The sequence below is a fragment of the Bos javanicus genome, chromosome 6 (genome assembly GCF_032452875.1).
Source record: "Bos javanicus breed banteng chromosome 6, ARS-OSU_banteng_1.0, whole genome shotgun sequence".
NCBI classification, from domain to species: domain Eukaryota; kingdom Metazoa; phylum Chordata; class Mammalia; order Artiodactyla; family Bovidae; genus Bos; species Bos javanicus.
Genome location: NC_083873.1, coordinates 40048164 through 40063642, shown reverse-complemented (window position 1 = coordinate 40063642; position 15479 = coordinate 40048164).

The window sequence follows — 15479 nt, the reverse complement described above, 5'->3', positions numbered from 1 at the left end:
AAATAAAAAGATAATTTATTTTCCATGCTTTCCAAATATACAATAGTAGAACAGGGTTGGAGTAACTGTATTAACCACTTCCATTTAGAAAGAGGAAGAACAGAAGATACATGGCAGGGAGTAATCTGATCCACAACAATTCTGAAATCCTACCAGGCAGAAGTGGTGAGGATCTTCTGCTTTAGAAAGTGAGAATGGGATAGAAATGTTCCCAGATTGGACTCTGGTTTTGCTTCCTGCCAGAGAAGCCTCAAGTTCACTACTTTCCTCCCTGATCTTTGACTCTATCCCGTTTGGCCCATCTGCAGTGGGCATTAGTTAGGAGTATGTCTTCCTTATGTGCTGAGTGGCTTTCTCCCTCTGCCTCATAGCTACCAAAGGAATGGAATCAAGGATCATTTTAAGTCTTTTACAGTCTCAGACATTTATAATTTGGGTTTATATTTCTAATCTGTTTGGTTTGAAGTGAAGTGAAGTGAAGTCGCTCAGTCGTGTCCGACTCTGCGACCCCATGGACTTTAACCTACTGGGCTCCTCCGTCCATGGGATTTTCCAGGCAAGAGTACTGGAGTGGGTTGCCATGTCCTTCTCCAGAGGATCTTCCTGACCCAGGGATTGAACCCCAGTCTCCCGCATTGTAGGCAGACGTCTTAGTTGGCAATATATGGTGATAGGCGCCCACATTTCTTTTCCAAATAGACTTTTTAGATTGGAGGTAATTTTTTGAAAAAATTTTGCTCTGCTGAGGCAGTAGTAACTGAAATTGCCAACAAATTTTGTCAAGAAATATTTAAATTCAGAAACAAGCTATTAATTTTTAGTATATTATGTCCAAATAATATTCAGGGGTCCATAAGTATCAAATCATAGAAAAAATATTTTTCTTAACAGTTCAATACATAAAATCAAATATTTATTGGATTTTATGTATTGAACTGTTATATCTATTATTATTCCATCATCTTTTAAAATTGATATTTAGATCCATCTGTGTTACATATTTTGTCCTTTCAAATTTTTTGAAGTTGCATGCTATAAGGCAAACCAAAAAGAGCAGTAATTTTTCAATTTTGTCAAATTCTATTCTATCAGGAGTAAAATTTAATTGATGTTATGACTGTGAAGAAGGCTGAGCACCGAAGAATTGATGCTTTTGTTTTTTTTTTTTTAATTTTATTTTATTTAACTTTACAATATTGTATTGGTTTTGCTATATATCAAAATGAATCTGCCACAGGTACACATGTGTTCCCCATCCTGAACCCTCCTCCCTCCTCCCTCCCATACCATCCCTCTGGGTTGTCCCAGTGCACCAGCCCCAAGCATCCAGTATTGTGCATCGAACCTGGACTGGCAACTCGTTTCATATATGATATTATACATGTTTCAATGCCATTCTCTCAAATCATCCCACCCTCTCCCTCTCCCACAGAGTCCAAAAGACTGTTCTATACATCTGTGTCTCTTTTGCTGTCTCATATACAGGGTTATTGTTACCATCTTTCTTTTTTTTTTTTGGTTACCATCTTTCTAAATTCCATATATATGCGTTAGTATACTGTATTGGTGTTTTTCTTTCTGGCTTACTTCACTCTGTATGATAGGCTCCAGTTTCATCCACCTCATTAGAACTGATTCAAATGTATTCTTTTTAATGGCTGAGTAATACTCCATTGTGTATATGTACCACAGCTTTCTTATCCATTCATCTGCTGATGGACTTCTAGGTTGCTTCCATGTCCTGGCTATCATAAACAGTGCTGCGATGAACATTGGGGTACACGTGTCTCTTTCAATTCTGGTTTCCTCTGTGTGTACGCCCAGCAGTGGGATTGCTGGGTCATAAGGCAGTTCTATTTCCAATTTTTCCTTAGAATTGATGCTTTTGAACTGTGGTGTTGGAGAAGACTCTTGAGAGTCCCTTGGACCGCAAGGAGATCCAATCAGTCCATTCTAAAGGAGATCAGCCCTAGGATTTCTTTGGAAGGAATGATGCTAAAGCTGAAATTCCAGTACTTTGGCCACCTCATGCGAAGAGTTGACTCATTGGAAAAGATTGTGATGCTGGGAGGGATTGGGGGCGGGAGGAGAAGGGGATGACAGAGGATGAGATGGCTGGATGGCATCACTGACTCGATGGATATGAGTCTGAGTGAACTCCGGGAGTTGGTGATGGACAGGGAGGCCTGGCGTGCTGCGATTCATGGGGTCGCAAAGAGTTGGAAATGACTGAGTGACTGAACTGAACTGAACTGAAGAATACAAACTTTCAGTGAGTAATAAATACATCATAAAGATCTAATGCATAGTATAATGAATATAGATAATAGTACTATAATTATATAGTGAGATAAGTATGGCTACAACTGCAATCATATTACAATATGTAAACATTTCAAAGTAACACATTATACACCTTAAATTAACATAGCTTATAAGTCAAATTTATGCAATAAAAATATGACTATATTTTAATCTTAAAATGACAAGAAATACAAGTTAACAATAAAAGGGTTTTACAAGTCTAATTATGAAGGGACATGGGGTTTGAATAAATAAGCTAAGAAGCTCTGCTCACTGCCAATAAGCACATGAAAAGATGGTCAGCATCACTAGTCATTAGAGAAATGCAAATCCAAACCACAATGCCATACCACCCGGCCCACACGGAGGTGGCTACAGTAAAAGAGGCAGATAATAGCAAGTATTAGCAAGGATATGGAGAAATTAGAATCTTCATACATTGCTTGTGGGGATGTAAAATGGTGTCACTGGTTTAAAAACTAGTTTGGCAGTACCCCAGAAGGTTAAAATGGAGTTATCATATGGATCAGTGATCCACTGATCCACTCCTAAGTATATATACAAGACAACTGAAAACAAATGTCCACAGAAAAACATGTACACACATGTTCATGATAGCATTGTTTATAATACTCAAAGAGTGGAAACAACCCAAATGTCAATCAACTGATGAATGGATAAATACAGTGTGGTGCATCCATATGAGTGAATATTATTGGATTGTAAAAAGAGTGAGGTTCTGATACGTGCTACAATGTGGATGTAACTTGAAAGCATTATGTTTAGTGAAAGAAGACAGACATGAAAGGCCATGTGTGTGTGTTCAGTAGTGTCCAGCTCTTTGTGACCCCCATGGACTACAGCCTGCCAGGCTCCTCTGACTGTGGAATTTTCCAGACAAGAATACTGGAAGATGGTAGCATTTCCTCTTTCAGGGGATTTTCCCGACCCAGGGATCAAACCCGTGTCTCTTACATCTCCTGCTTTGGCAAGCAGATTCTTTACCATTAGTGCCACCTAGGAAGCCCATAAAAGGTATGTGGATGTCCAAAAAAGATAAATACACAGAGGCAGAAAGTAGATTACTGCTTTTCAGGTATGGGGAAAGTTGTTGTTGGACAGGGGAGAAGGGAACCACTAGTCACTGGAGACTAGTAATTGGATTGGTAAGGGGTTACTGTTCAGAATGAGGAAATGTTCTGGATTCAGATAGTGGTCATGGTTGCACAACACTGAATATACAAAAAGGTACTGAACTGCTGTTAAAAGGTGAATTTTATGATATGTGAATTATATCTTAATAAAGCTGTTATTTAAAAACATGACAAAATTAGATTATGGTGATGGTTGCACAACTCTGTGAATATACTAAAAATCATTGAACTGACCACTTTAAATGTGAAATTATCTCAAAACTCCATGGGAGGAAAAAAAAAAGACCAAGAAACACTTTCTTTAGAAATTGGTGATTATTTGTATTATTCTTTCTATTTTATAGGCCTGAAAACATTTTGTTTTCTTTATTCTGAAGTCTTATATTTTTTTGCATGTAATTTTTGCTGCATATTTCATGTATTGTTTCTATTGACTTAAAAACACATATAGTTTTGTTTCTTCTTTATAGACAGCTTTTAGTTTGTATTTTGTGAATTTTAAAAGGTGTAACAGCTAAATTTAGATTTTTTTGGTAAGTTTCTGTTAACCTTTTTGCTAACAAGCAATAGTTCATGATAATTAACTTAATAGCTCAGATTCACTATTAATTTAAATCTTCACCCAAGATCAAGTCTCACTCTTTGTGGGTCTTCTGTTAATTTCCCTCTATTCTTCTAAAATATCTCATATCTTGCTTAATTAAATCCAATTGCTTTAATATTATTTAGTTGGCATTATTATCATGTGTCTAAGTATGTTTATAAGGTCAATATTTTAAATTTATTTTATCAAGTTATTTGTTCCATGTTTGGGCAGATAAAAAAAAGAACTGTATGGTAATCTCTAAATTTTTCTAAGGAATGTCATTGCTGTTTGTAAGTCATGGTCATGTCTCCTAGCAACAAAATCTAGCTATATACTATACATGTTCCTAGGTTTTAGGCCTAGATTCTACTTTGTATACATTTAAAATTATCAATTATGTTAACATCATTATCATAGCAATAGAAAATCTTTTAAATCATTGCTAAAGATTGAAAACTGTTTCTTAGTACTTAAGTCAAAATGCATACTTGATCCATTCAGTGTAAAACCAATGAATTCAGTTCTATTATTTGCCTTTGGGAGTTCAACAATTATAGTGAATACTAGTTGTTCAACGTAACTTTTATCCTTGCCATAATCATATTGAATAGTATTTACTTTTTATTTATTTATAATTTCTTATTTTATTACTCATTAAACTAGTAATCTAATATTATTTTTCCATCCCAGATAGTAAAACTCATAATTTTTTTATTTTAACTCTATTTTACACGATCAGTTATGTTTCCAACAAATTTGGAAATGAAGTCTAATAAACTGAACTTTTTACTTTCCTTTCTATAAATATTGATCATGTTGTGTCATAAAAAGCATTTTTAAGCACAGTTAGTATTAAGTGTGTGATATTATTTTCTATTTTGGCAATGATATTTTGGCATTTACTTTTCTTTGTTGAATGTTATTTATAGATATTTACTCAGACTTTTGAGTACTAGTAACTGCATTTTTTAATTATTTTAATTTTTTTCTATTGCAAAGTGTTTCTTCAGTCACAAACTTGTATATCCAGTTATGGATATCTTCATTAGTCAAGTCAAGATTAATTGGGAAACGTATAAATAAATGTAGTAGCAATTCTTAACCATCGATTTAGAATAAAAGTACTAAATGTGCACAATTTTTCTTCCTTTTAAATAATTTCAATGTAAAATTTAATACTAAATTTTCTGCCATGTATATCCAATAAAACTTTATAATCATTAACTTGAGTCAGATTGTGTTTCACAGAAACACTCTCATGCTGTCAGAAGGAAGTGACAGCCATTTTCCAAGATCATAATCTGAACCACACAGTAATTTTTGAGGTTTTTTTTCAACTTGCCTATTTTATAAATGTGCTTTTCATCATTCTTTAATCAGGAGATCATTAAAGGGTGTATTTGTTTTTTCTGAATTGTGAATTTATTGTGGATAATTCTCTTTTCATGCTCATTGTTTTGAGCTGATATTTACATATTCAGTTATTAAGAAAATAAGGTTGTTGGGATTTCATCTGACCTCTTGTTCATTTTTATTATTACAATTGGTAAATCATCATTATAGAAAGAAAATATAAGGCCTTATTTGTAAATTTTATGCACTTTTGCTCACTTCCATTGCTTCTAGATTTTTAAAATTTTAAGCAGATAGTTCCTTTCAAGATTTTCCATTTTCTTTTATCTATTCCTATCACAATCTCAATTTGTACATTTGAAAGAACAAATAAAAAGATCGTTTATTATTCAAAATGCACAAAATGTTACAGTTCATCCAAAAGTATAACTAAAAGAAAATGAAAAACATTGATAATTCCTATTATATTTTTAGGAAGTTATTTTTCTAAAACATTCAAAATTATATATTAAATTAAGAAGAAAAATGCGGTATTTTGCTACAAATACGATATACTTTAAAATAAAAATTTAAAACAAAATTAAATGTAATTCTAGTATCAATGCCCATCTAGTGACCAGAATAAAAATATCCACATCATGTTTTACATATTAGGTATGCATGCTTGTGTATATGGTACCCAAATCTACATACATAATACATCTGTCTATATATATTCAATCTATATTTTTAAATTAATAAAAGTATTTTTTTAATATCAGAAAGTGTTGTTACACTATGAGGAACTCAGCACCCATATATACTTATTCATGGTTTATTAGGTGTTACCCTTTATTCCCTCTGTAGATATATAGAATTATATGTTTTTGTATTTTTTGTAATATTTTTCATAGTATGTGTTGCATAAATCTCTCAATGACAGGGAAGATTTCAGTAAATTCCAAACTTATGGTACTGTTTGCTATGTATAGTGACATGAGTTTACTGCTTCTTTGCATTTATTCTTCCTTGCACTCTTGTTAAAGGTACTCATAATCATTTGGGTATTTTCTTCCCCTATGCATTGTACAGGAGTAGAGAAAAGATGACCATTATCTCCAGCAATAAGCACAGTCATACAAATCATCATTTTCTTTTTTTTTTTAATTAATTTTATTTTATTTTTAAACCTTACATAATTGTATTAGTTTTGCCAAATATCAAAATGAATCCACCACAGGTATACATGTGTTCCCCATCCTGGACCCTCCTCCCTCCTCCCTCCCCATACCATCCCTCTGGGTCGTCCCAGTGCACCAGCCCCAAGCATCCAGCATCGTGCATTGAACCTGGGCTGGCATCTCGTTTCATACATGACATTTCACATGTTTCAATGCCATTCTCCCAAATCTTCCCACCCTCTCCCTCTCCCACAGAGTCCATAAGACTGTTCTATACATCAGTGTCTCTTTTGCTGTCTCGCATACAGGGTTATCGTTACCATCTTTCTAAATTCCATATATATGCGTTAGTATACTGTATTGGTGTTTTTCCTTCTGGCTTACTTCACTCTGTATAATAGGCTCCAGTTTCATCCACCTCATTAGAACTGATTCAAATGTATTCTTTTTAATGGCTGAGTAATACTCCATTGTGTATATGTACCACAGCTTTCTTATCCATTCATCTGCTGATGGACATCTAGGTTGCTTCCATGTCCTGGCTATTATAAACAGTGCTGCGATGAACATTGGGGTACACGTGTCTCTTTCCCTTCTGGTTTCCTCAGTGTGTATGCCCAGCAGTGGGATTGCTGGATCATAAGGCAGTTCTATTTCCAGTTTTTTAAGGAATCTCCACACTGTTCTCCATAGTGGCTGTACTAGTTTGCATTCCCACCAACAGTGTAAGAGGGTTCCCTTTTCTCCACACCCTCTCCAGCATTTATTATTTGTAGTCTTTTGGATCGAAGCCATTCTGACTGGTGTGAAATGGTACCTCATAGTGGTTTTGATTTGCATTTCTCTGATAATGAGTGATGTTGAGCATCTTTTCATGTGTTTGTTAGCCATCTGTATGTCTTCTTTGGAGAAATGTCTATTTAGATCTTTGGCCCATTTTTTGATTGGGTCATTTATTTTTCTGGAGTTGAGCTGTAGGAGTTGCTTGTATATTTTTGAGATTAGTTGTTTGTCAGTTGCTTCATTTGCTATTTTCTCCCATTCTGAAGGCTGTCTTTTCACCTTGCTAATAGTTTCCTTTGATGTGCAGAAGCTTTTAAGTTTAATTAGGTCCCATTTGTTTATTTTTGCTTTTATTTCCAATATTCTGGGAGGTGGGTCATAGAGGATCTTGCTGTGATGTATGTCAGAGAGTGTTTTGCCTATGTTCTCCTCTAGGAGTTTTATAGTTTCTGGTCTTACGTTGAGATCTTTAATCCATTTTGAGTTTATTTTTGTATATGGTGTTAGAAAGTGTTCTAGTTTCATTCTTTTACAAGTGGTTGACCAGATTTCCCAGCACCACTTGTTAAAGAGATTGTCTTTAATCCATTGTATATTCTTGCCTCCTTTGTCAAAGATAAGGTGTCCATATGTGCGTGGATTTATCTCTGGGCTTTCTATTTTGTTCCATTGATCTACATTTCTGTCTTTGTGCCAGTACCATACTGTCTTGATAACTGTGGCTTTGTAGTAGAGCCTGAAGTCAGGTAGGTTGATTCCTCCAGTTCCATTTTTCTTTCTCAAGATCGCTTTGGCTATTCGAGGTTTTTTGTATTTCCATACAAATTGTGAAATTATTTGTTCTAGCTCTGTGAAGAATACTGTTGGCAGCTTGATAGGGATTGCATTGAATCAACCATTCACAATTAATTTCAGTCTCATGCTTAGAACAGTAGGACAGAAGCTCCTCTCTCCTACTAGCTATAAACGGCCAAGATCTTATTATCTATGTAACTCCTAACAAAGTTGGCTGTCAGTCCTACCAACTCCAGGGGCACCCTCCTTAAAGTGAAGCTGACACTTCATCTTGGATGGCAGGTGGGAAAGAAAATAAAAATGAGTTGGTTTTTGTATCACCACTACCTGATAGCCAACCCAAGGAACAGGTACATGAACCAATCAAGGGCCAACAGATGTGCTCTCCTTGGAATTTCAAACTTGATTGGAGTAACACAAAGGGATAAAAATTGTGGTGCTCATTCACCAGGGAACAGTGCCCACAGAGAATATCTTTTGGTTCCTGCTACATAGACAACTGGATCCATTCTCTTTCCTTTATAAGCCTAACCTGATTCTTCAGCTCTTCCTTTGCTCCTTTGAGCTATGCTGTATCTTTGCAATAAATTGATTTTTGGCTTAAGTTAGAGTCTTTAACAATTTAGAGTATTATTTATCAAATATTCTCTTTCTTTTTCCTCCCACTTAGCCATTTCCTCATTTTATTGATATTGAACTTTGTTGTGTGGTTTGCTTTGGCCAATGAAACTAATCCAGTCAAGGCCAGTATAGGTCAATCAATCCTCAGTTGATCTATAGATGTGTGAGCATGGATGAATAACTGTTGTGTTGACCCGTCAGTGTGGGGATGATTTGATAAAATTTATTACTGCAGTAATATATGACCGTTATTACTTGCAAATATCTGATATCACTTTCTCTGCAAAACCAACATTGCAGAGGGATGAAGGAAAGAATAAAGCGAGAAGTCTCACTGGCAGAGTCAGCTCCAGCTCTGCTGTGAGACGAGCCTATATCCAAATCATACTTTCTGTGTGACCATGACACTAGCCAAAACTCAGTGAATCAGTTATCCAGTACTTCTTTTTGAGCAATAGCACATCATTCAATAGCTTCACTCAATAGCACATCTCTCAAGAAGCGTTGTTACTATAAAATGAAAACTGTAACAGGAATGTAAGAGTGATACCACTTTTAGTTCTTCACTAAAAGCACATTTAGACCCCTCTCTTTAAGTAGAACATGTTAGTCTAGTCTATCTTTAAAATATTCAACTTAGGAAAAGCAACTAGAAAAAAACTTTAGAAATGTTTTTAAAACTTGTTTATGGAAGCATTTGAAACAGGTAATCAGACATTGTGTTTATTACTACATGCTTAGTGGACTGATGGTTAAGCGATTTGCAATGTTTAGATATTTCTCAACCTCTAAACTATTGAAATTCCAAACCAAAGCAATAGTCCTTATTTAAGGAATGAAGGTTGGCAATTTGTTAAAGATAGCTATAGAGTTCCATAGATTAGCACATTTTTAGGGCTGCTCTAGAGGAAATTCATTCCTACACCTGATATTTACTCCATCACTGTTACCAAGGGTATGTCATATAACTTTAGACAGAGTATAGCATTTTATGAACTTCTACTGGAATATTTTACTTAATAATATTCCACTTGCACTTCTTGCTTTTTAACTATATGGGAAATGTAAAAACTATTATTCCGTTTAAGGAAAGACTAAAAGGGATAATTTAAAAAAATTTTTTAATAATTTAAAAAATAATTTTAAAATAATTAAATTTTAAATAATTTAAATTAAATTAAAATAATTTAAAATAATTTAAAAAATAAATAATTAAAAATAATTTTTTGTGTTTGGCTTTACAGTGGTTAGACAAACATGTGGTTAGACAAACATGTTTGGGAATGGATTTGAACATGGGCTCTCTAACTCTGCTGTTTCAGTTCATGTAGATTGAAGGCAGCACAGTGAGGCTGATATGGTTCTGAGTAACCAGGGATGATTCAATAAATGTTGATTAACACACAATGCCATATTTCTCTGATATTCTCTCCCAGAGCTTCCCATGCAAAGCAGATCATTTCTGAACTCAGAGGTGGATTTAGAGTAGCCTTCAAGTGATTTTTTGTGTCTAGTAAGTCCAAAGAGATTCTCAGTGGTAAGTCACTTCAGTTGTGTCTTACTCTTTGTACCTCTATGGACTGTAGCCCACCAGGCTCCTTTGTCCATGGGATTCTCCAGGCAGGAATACTGGAGTGGTCTGCCATTTCCTCCTCCAGGGGATCTTCCCCACCCAGGGATCGAACCCACGTCTCTTATGTCTCCTACTTTGATAGATGGGTTCTTTACCACTATCGCCACCTGGGAAGCTCAAGTCTAGGCTATATTCAGATATGCTTGTCATGACTGTTCTCAATTTTTAAATGGTTGTGGTACATTCAGTTGGACTGTATTACCTTTCTGTTGCTGCTGGAATAAATCACCAAAACAACAATTTATTATCTTATAGTTCTTGAGTTCAGAAACCCTAAAATCAAATTATACCTAGGGCTGCATCCCTTCTGGAGGCTCTAGGAAAATATTTCCTTGACTTCTCTGGTTTCTTGAGGCCACTTGTATTCCTTGGCTTGTGATTTCTTCTGTCTTCCAAGCAAGGGGTGTAGCAACTTCAAATCCTTCTCTCTGATTTCCTTTCCCATTGTCACATCTTCTGTAACTCTAATTCTCCTTCATCTCTCCACTTACAATGCTTTTGTGGCTACACTGGGAATATCCAGATAACCCAAGATATTAGCTCCATAGCAAGACCCTTAACTTAATCTCATTGCAAAGTCCTCTTTAATGTGTGAGATAACACAGTCACACTTAGGAATGGACCCAGTTAGGAAGTGGACATCTTTGAAAAAGGTGAAGTGTTACTTGCTCAGTCGTGTTCAGCAATTTGTGACCCCCAGGACTGTAGTCTACCAGGCTCCTCTGTCCATAGAATTTTCCAGATGGAGTGAGTTGCCATTTCGTCTCCAGGCGACCTTCCCAAACCCAGGGATCAAACCCCGGTCTCCTGCATTGCAAGCAGATTCTTTACCATCTGAGCCACCAGGGAAGCCTCAGGCAGAACATTATTCTCTCTACCATAATGACAGAAACTCTGAGGATCATAAAATCCCACTTTATTCCAACTGCTAACTGAGAAAAAAAAAAATTGGAGAGGAAATAATTCTTAGCAGAAACCTTGCTGCTAGCAACACATATAAACAGCTTGCTATTTACTTTATAAAAAATAATTGAGATTGTATACATCATTCTAACATTATTAAAAATATGCTCTAAATTTAAAAATTACCCACTGATTTAATTACAACTTATCTTGATAATATGATGCAAGATTTTTTGAGTAGTATTCAGTGTGAGGTAGCATGTCACCAAGAAAATCCAGTTACAAGAAATTTGTGGGAAGTTAATTGTATACCTATATTAGTAAAAAAAAATGAATGATTTGTATTTAAATTTCAGTGCATGCAAATCTGAAGGTTTATTTATTGGAAAAATATAATCCCCAAACATAAATATGGGTGGCAATAAACTATCAAATTGGTTGAACATTTGCAACAAAACTGATACTGATAAAGACAAATCAACATACATTTTTTGCAAGAACAGCAGAGGAAAACCACCACCAAATCCCATAACACTGTGATGCACTGATAGCAAAGCACCTTTTTTGAATTTTTTAGAAATATTCTATCTCTGTGAACATGCAGTAGCAGTTCAGTACTTTGCTAAGCATTTCCTGAAATTTAGATTTCTCAGTAAAATACTAAAATAGAGCATTTCAGAAAACTCTTTGAAATGAGCTAATTCTAATATAAAATTCAAAAATACATTGATATTTAATAACTCACTTAGCAGGTTACTAGTAAGTAGCCCTTGCTGCTAAGTCACTTCAGTCGTGTCCGACTCTGTGCAACCCCATAGATGGCAGCCCACCAGGCTCCCCAATCCCTGGAATTCTCCAGGCAAGAACATGGGAGTGGGTTGCCATTTCCTTCTCCAATGCATGAAAGTGAAAAGTGAAAGTGAAGTCGTTCAGTCATGTCCTACTCTTAGAGACCCCCTGGACTGCAGCCTACCAGGCTTCTCCGTCCATGGGATTTTCCAGGCAAGAGTACTGGAGTGGGGTGCCATTGCCTTCTCCGAAGTAGCCCTTAGTTGTATGTAAATCAAGACAGTTCTGAAATATATTTCATTCAAACACTGAAATTCCAGATTTTTTTTTTTAACTTTTTTGAATCAGTCTCAGTCCATTGTGAGGATTCTTGTGCCTTCCAATGTCATTGTTTGTTTTTAAAATACTTTCTTTAGATATGCCCCTCCTCTCTGGAATTGCCTTCCTGTTCCCATCAAACTTTTCCCTTTTGGCTAATTCCTTTTCATCCATAAGAAATCAGCCTCGGCCATTGTTAGGTTCCTAGATGTGTATTTCCATATGATCTCAGAGCACCCTATTCAGTTATTCTCTTACTATTGGTAACATTAAGAGTTCATTTGAAGTGTGGAACCTGTGCTATCCATCTTTGTAACCCGGCATCTCTCATAATACACTGGAACATTGTCAAAGTGTATTAACATTTAAAGAAAAAGATATTTAGAAATGATTATAATAGCATAAATAGCCAACATTTGTAGAATTTGTATTAATACTGGATGCCAAGCACTCTTTCGGGTATAGTTAACATGTATCTTACAAATCAAAAATTAAAAGTTTATCTTTACAATATAATGATGTGGGTTCTATTTAAAAGATGAGAAGACTGAGGCATAGAGAAATTAATTTGTTTAAGGCCATTTAGAATTGAAATAAAAAAGAAAGCAAAAAATATATAAGAAAATCAGTAAATAGGAGGCAAGGAAAAAGGAAGGGAAAGGGAGATTTCAGCAGCGTGTTGATGAAACTGGAACCTCCGATGCATTCTCCATTGGTTCTACGAGCTGTTCACTGTTTTTCACTTTCCTCATGCCATCATCTTCCTCATTACCTACACTGAGTTCAAGACCATCATTTTCATCATTCACAATTTTCTGATTGTGTCCTACTTGCTAAGCAAATTCAAAAGAAGAGTACGACAGGGTTGTCTGCTGTCACCTGTTTGTTTAATCTATACACGGAGCTCATCGTGAGAAATGCAGGGCTGGATGAATTACAAGCTGGAATCAAGATAGATGGGAGAAACACCAACAACCTCAGATGTGCAGATAATATCACCCTTATGGCAGAAAACTAAGAGGAACTAAGGAGCTTCTTGATGAGGGTGAAGGAGGAGAGTGAAAGAACTGGCTTAAGACTAAATATTAAGCAAGGTCCAACACTGATCAAATCCATTAGTTTGCTTATTCCACATCTGTATCTGTAGCTGGAGGGAAAAAGTGAACATGGCTAAAGAGGGCTAAGAAAAAAACAAACAAAAAACTATGCTTTTACTTTTGGATTCACGATCACTAACCTTGATTGACCATGCCCTTACTCTATTTAGTCTCTCACCTTGCAAATGACTCTCACAGTTTCTATTCTTTCTTCAATCCCCCAAAGTTCCTCCAATTTCTCACTCTAAGATGACGATCTTGTTCCAGTCACACTGAAACGATAACACTCAGAAATGCCACACAACCCTTAAAACATATCCACCCAACTTCCAACTCTATCCATATATGTCTTCCTTGTTTTTATTATGAAAGAACTACTTGCAGGTAAGGCTAAGCCCTCCACTTATACTCCAGATACCATCGCTTCTCACCTGCTCAAGAATAAAGCTCCACTAAGCCCTCTTTTGGCTTACCATTGTCGTTTTTTTAACCTGGGTTTTTGCCACTAGCTTACAAACATGTGGCCATGTCTCTCAACTAAACAAACAAAAATGAACTTAAAAACCCATTTGACTTCACACTGCCTTCCAACTATGCCTTTTTAAACCAAAAATCCTTGAAAGGTTAGTCCATGCTTGCTGTCCTAAACGCCTCTCATCTTATTTTCTCTTGAACACACTTCAGTTAGGCTTTTTGCCCACAACTCTCCCAAAAGAGCTCAATCAAGGTCACCTATGACTACACATTACCAAATCCAGTGGTGAATTCTCAGTCCTCGTTTTAGTTAAACTTTCAATAGTGCTGTGTTGGTTGGTGCTGATCAACCTTTCCTGGTAGAAACATTGCTCCCAGAGAACAGTGCTCTCCTAGTTTTTCTCTTGTTCTCTTGGCAGCTCAACCTCAGAATGCTTTGCTATATCTCCTCATACTCGTGACCTCTAAACCAGACGTCTTCAAGCTTTTCATTGGTGCCTCTCCTTGCCCGTTCCTAATTTTAGTTGACATCTAAAGATTTTCACCTTAAGTTTACACAGTTGCTAAAGTTATGTGGTAACATATTTTAAATAGGGCCATTTTGCATAGAACCATGACATCACACTGACAAATATATCCAGGGAAATACTAATATTATAGCAATTTTATACACACCTTTATCTATTTTAAAGTACATGAACATGGCTTTCTTTGCAGTAGGAAATGATAAACCCTTCTCTTTTCTTCTCAGACTATTATTTCCATTGCAGTCCCAACACAGAATTTTGCCCTATTGTAATTTTAAGCCATTTATTGTGAATTATACCTTTAGAAAAATTCACGACAAAGATGTACAGCTCAAGAATTTGTCACAATGCAGACTCATGTAACCAACATTCCAGAGACAAAGTAGAGCGTTTACACAGCATAGAAGCTCCCCCACCCCTCCCAATCAAGATCTCTTCTTCCCTTTCCTGTATAATCACACATGTTTCTTAATGCTTTGTATGAATCTTTCTTTTTTCACTAGTTCATGCTTCTGTCAGTGACTATTACATATTATTACTGTGCTCCACATCTCTTCCTCTTTTTCATTGTTTCTGTGTGTGCTCTCTAAGGAACACTATTCACTGCGATGGTGATAGGAGCAGTTTCCTTATAAAAATGTCACTTAGTTCTTCAACTACATTTCAAGACTCTACACTCCTTAATTAAATGATTCATAATCACAAATTACTTTTAATATTTTAGGTAATAACTGTATTGAGCTCCTCTAATTTTGTGGCAATAAAAAAACCGGAAACCACCTGACATGTATAAAAATTTGTTGTCAGCCATTAAAGTCCAAAGAGACACTAATACTTTCAAATTCCCCCTTGTTTTGAATCCCAAGGTGTTAATACCTGTGGCAATGCAGCATAGGAAGATTCAATATGTGTGAAAAGTGTATCATATGTAAAGTGCATAAAGGTAAAATACATATTTTTTTGGCCATGTTGCCTGGCTTGT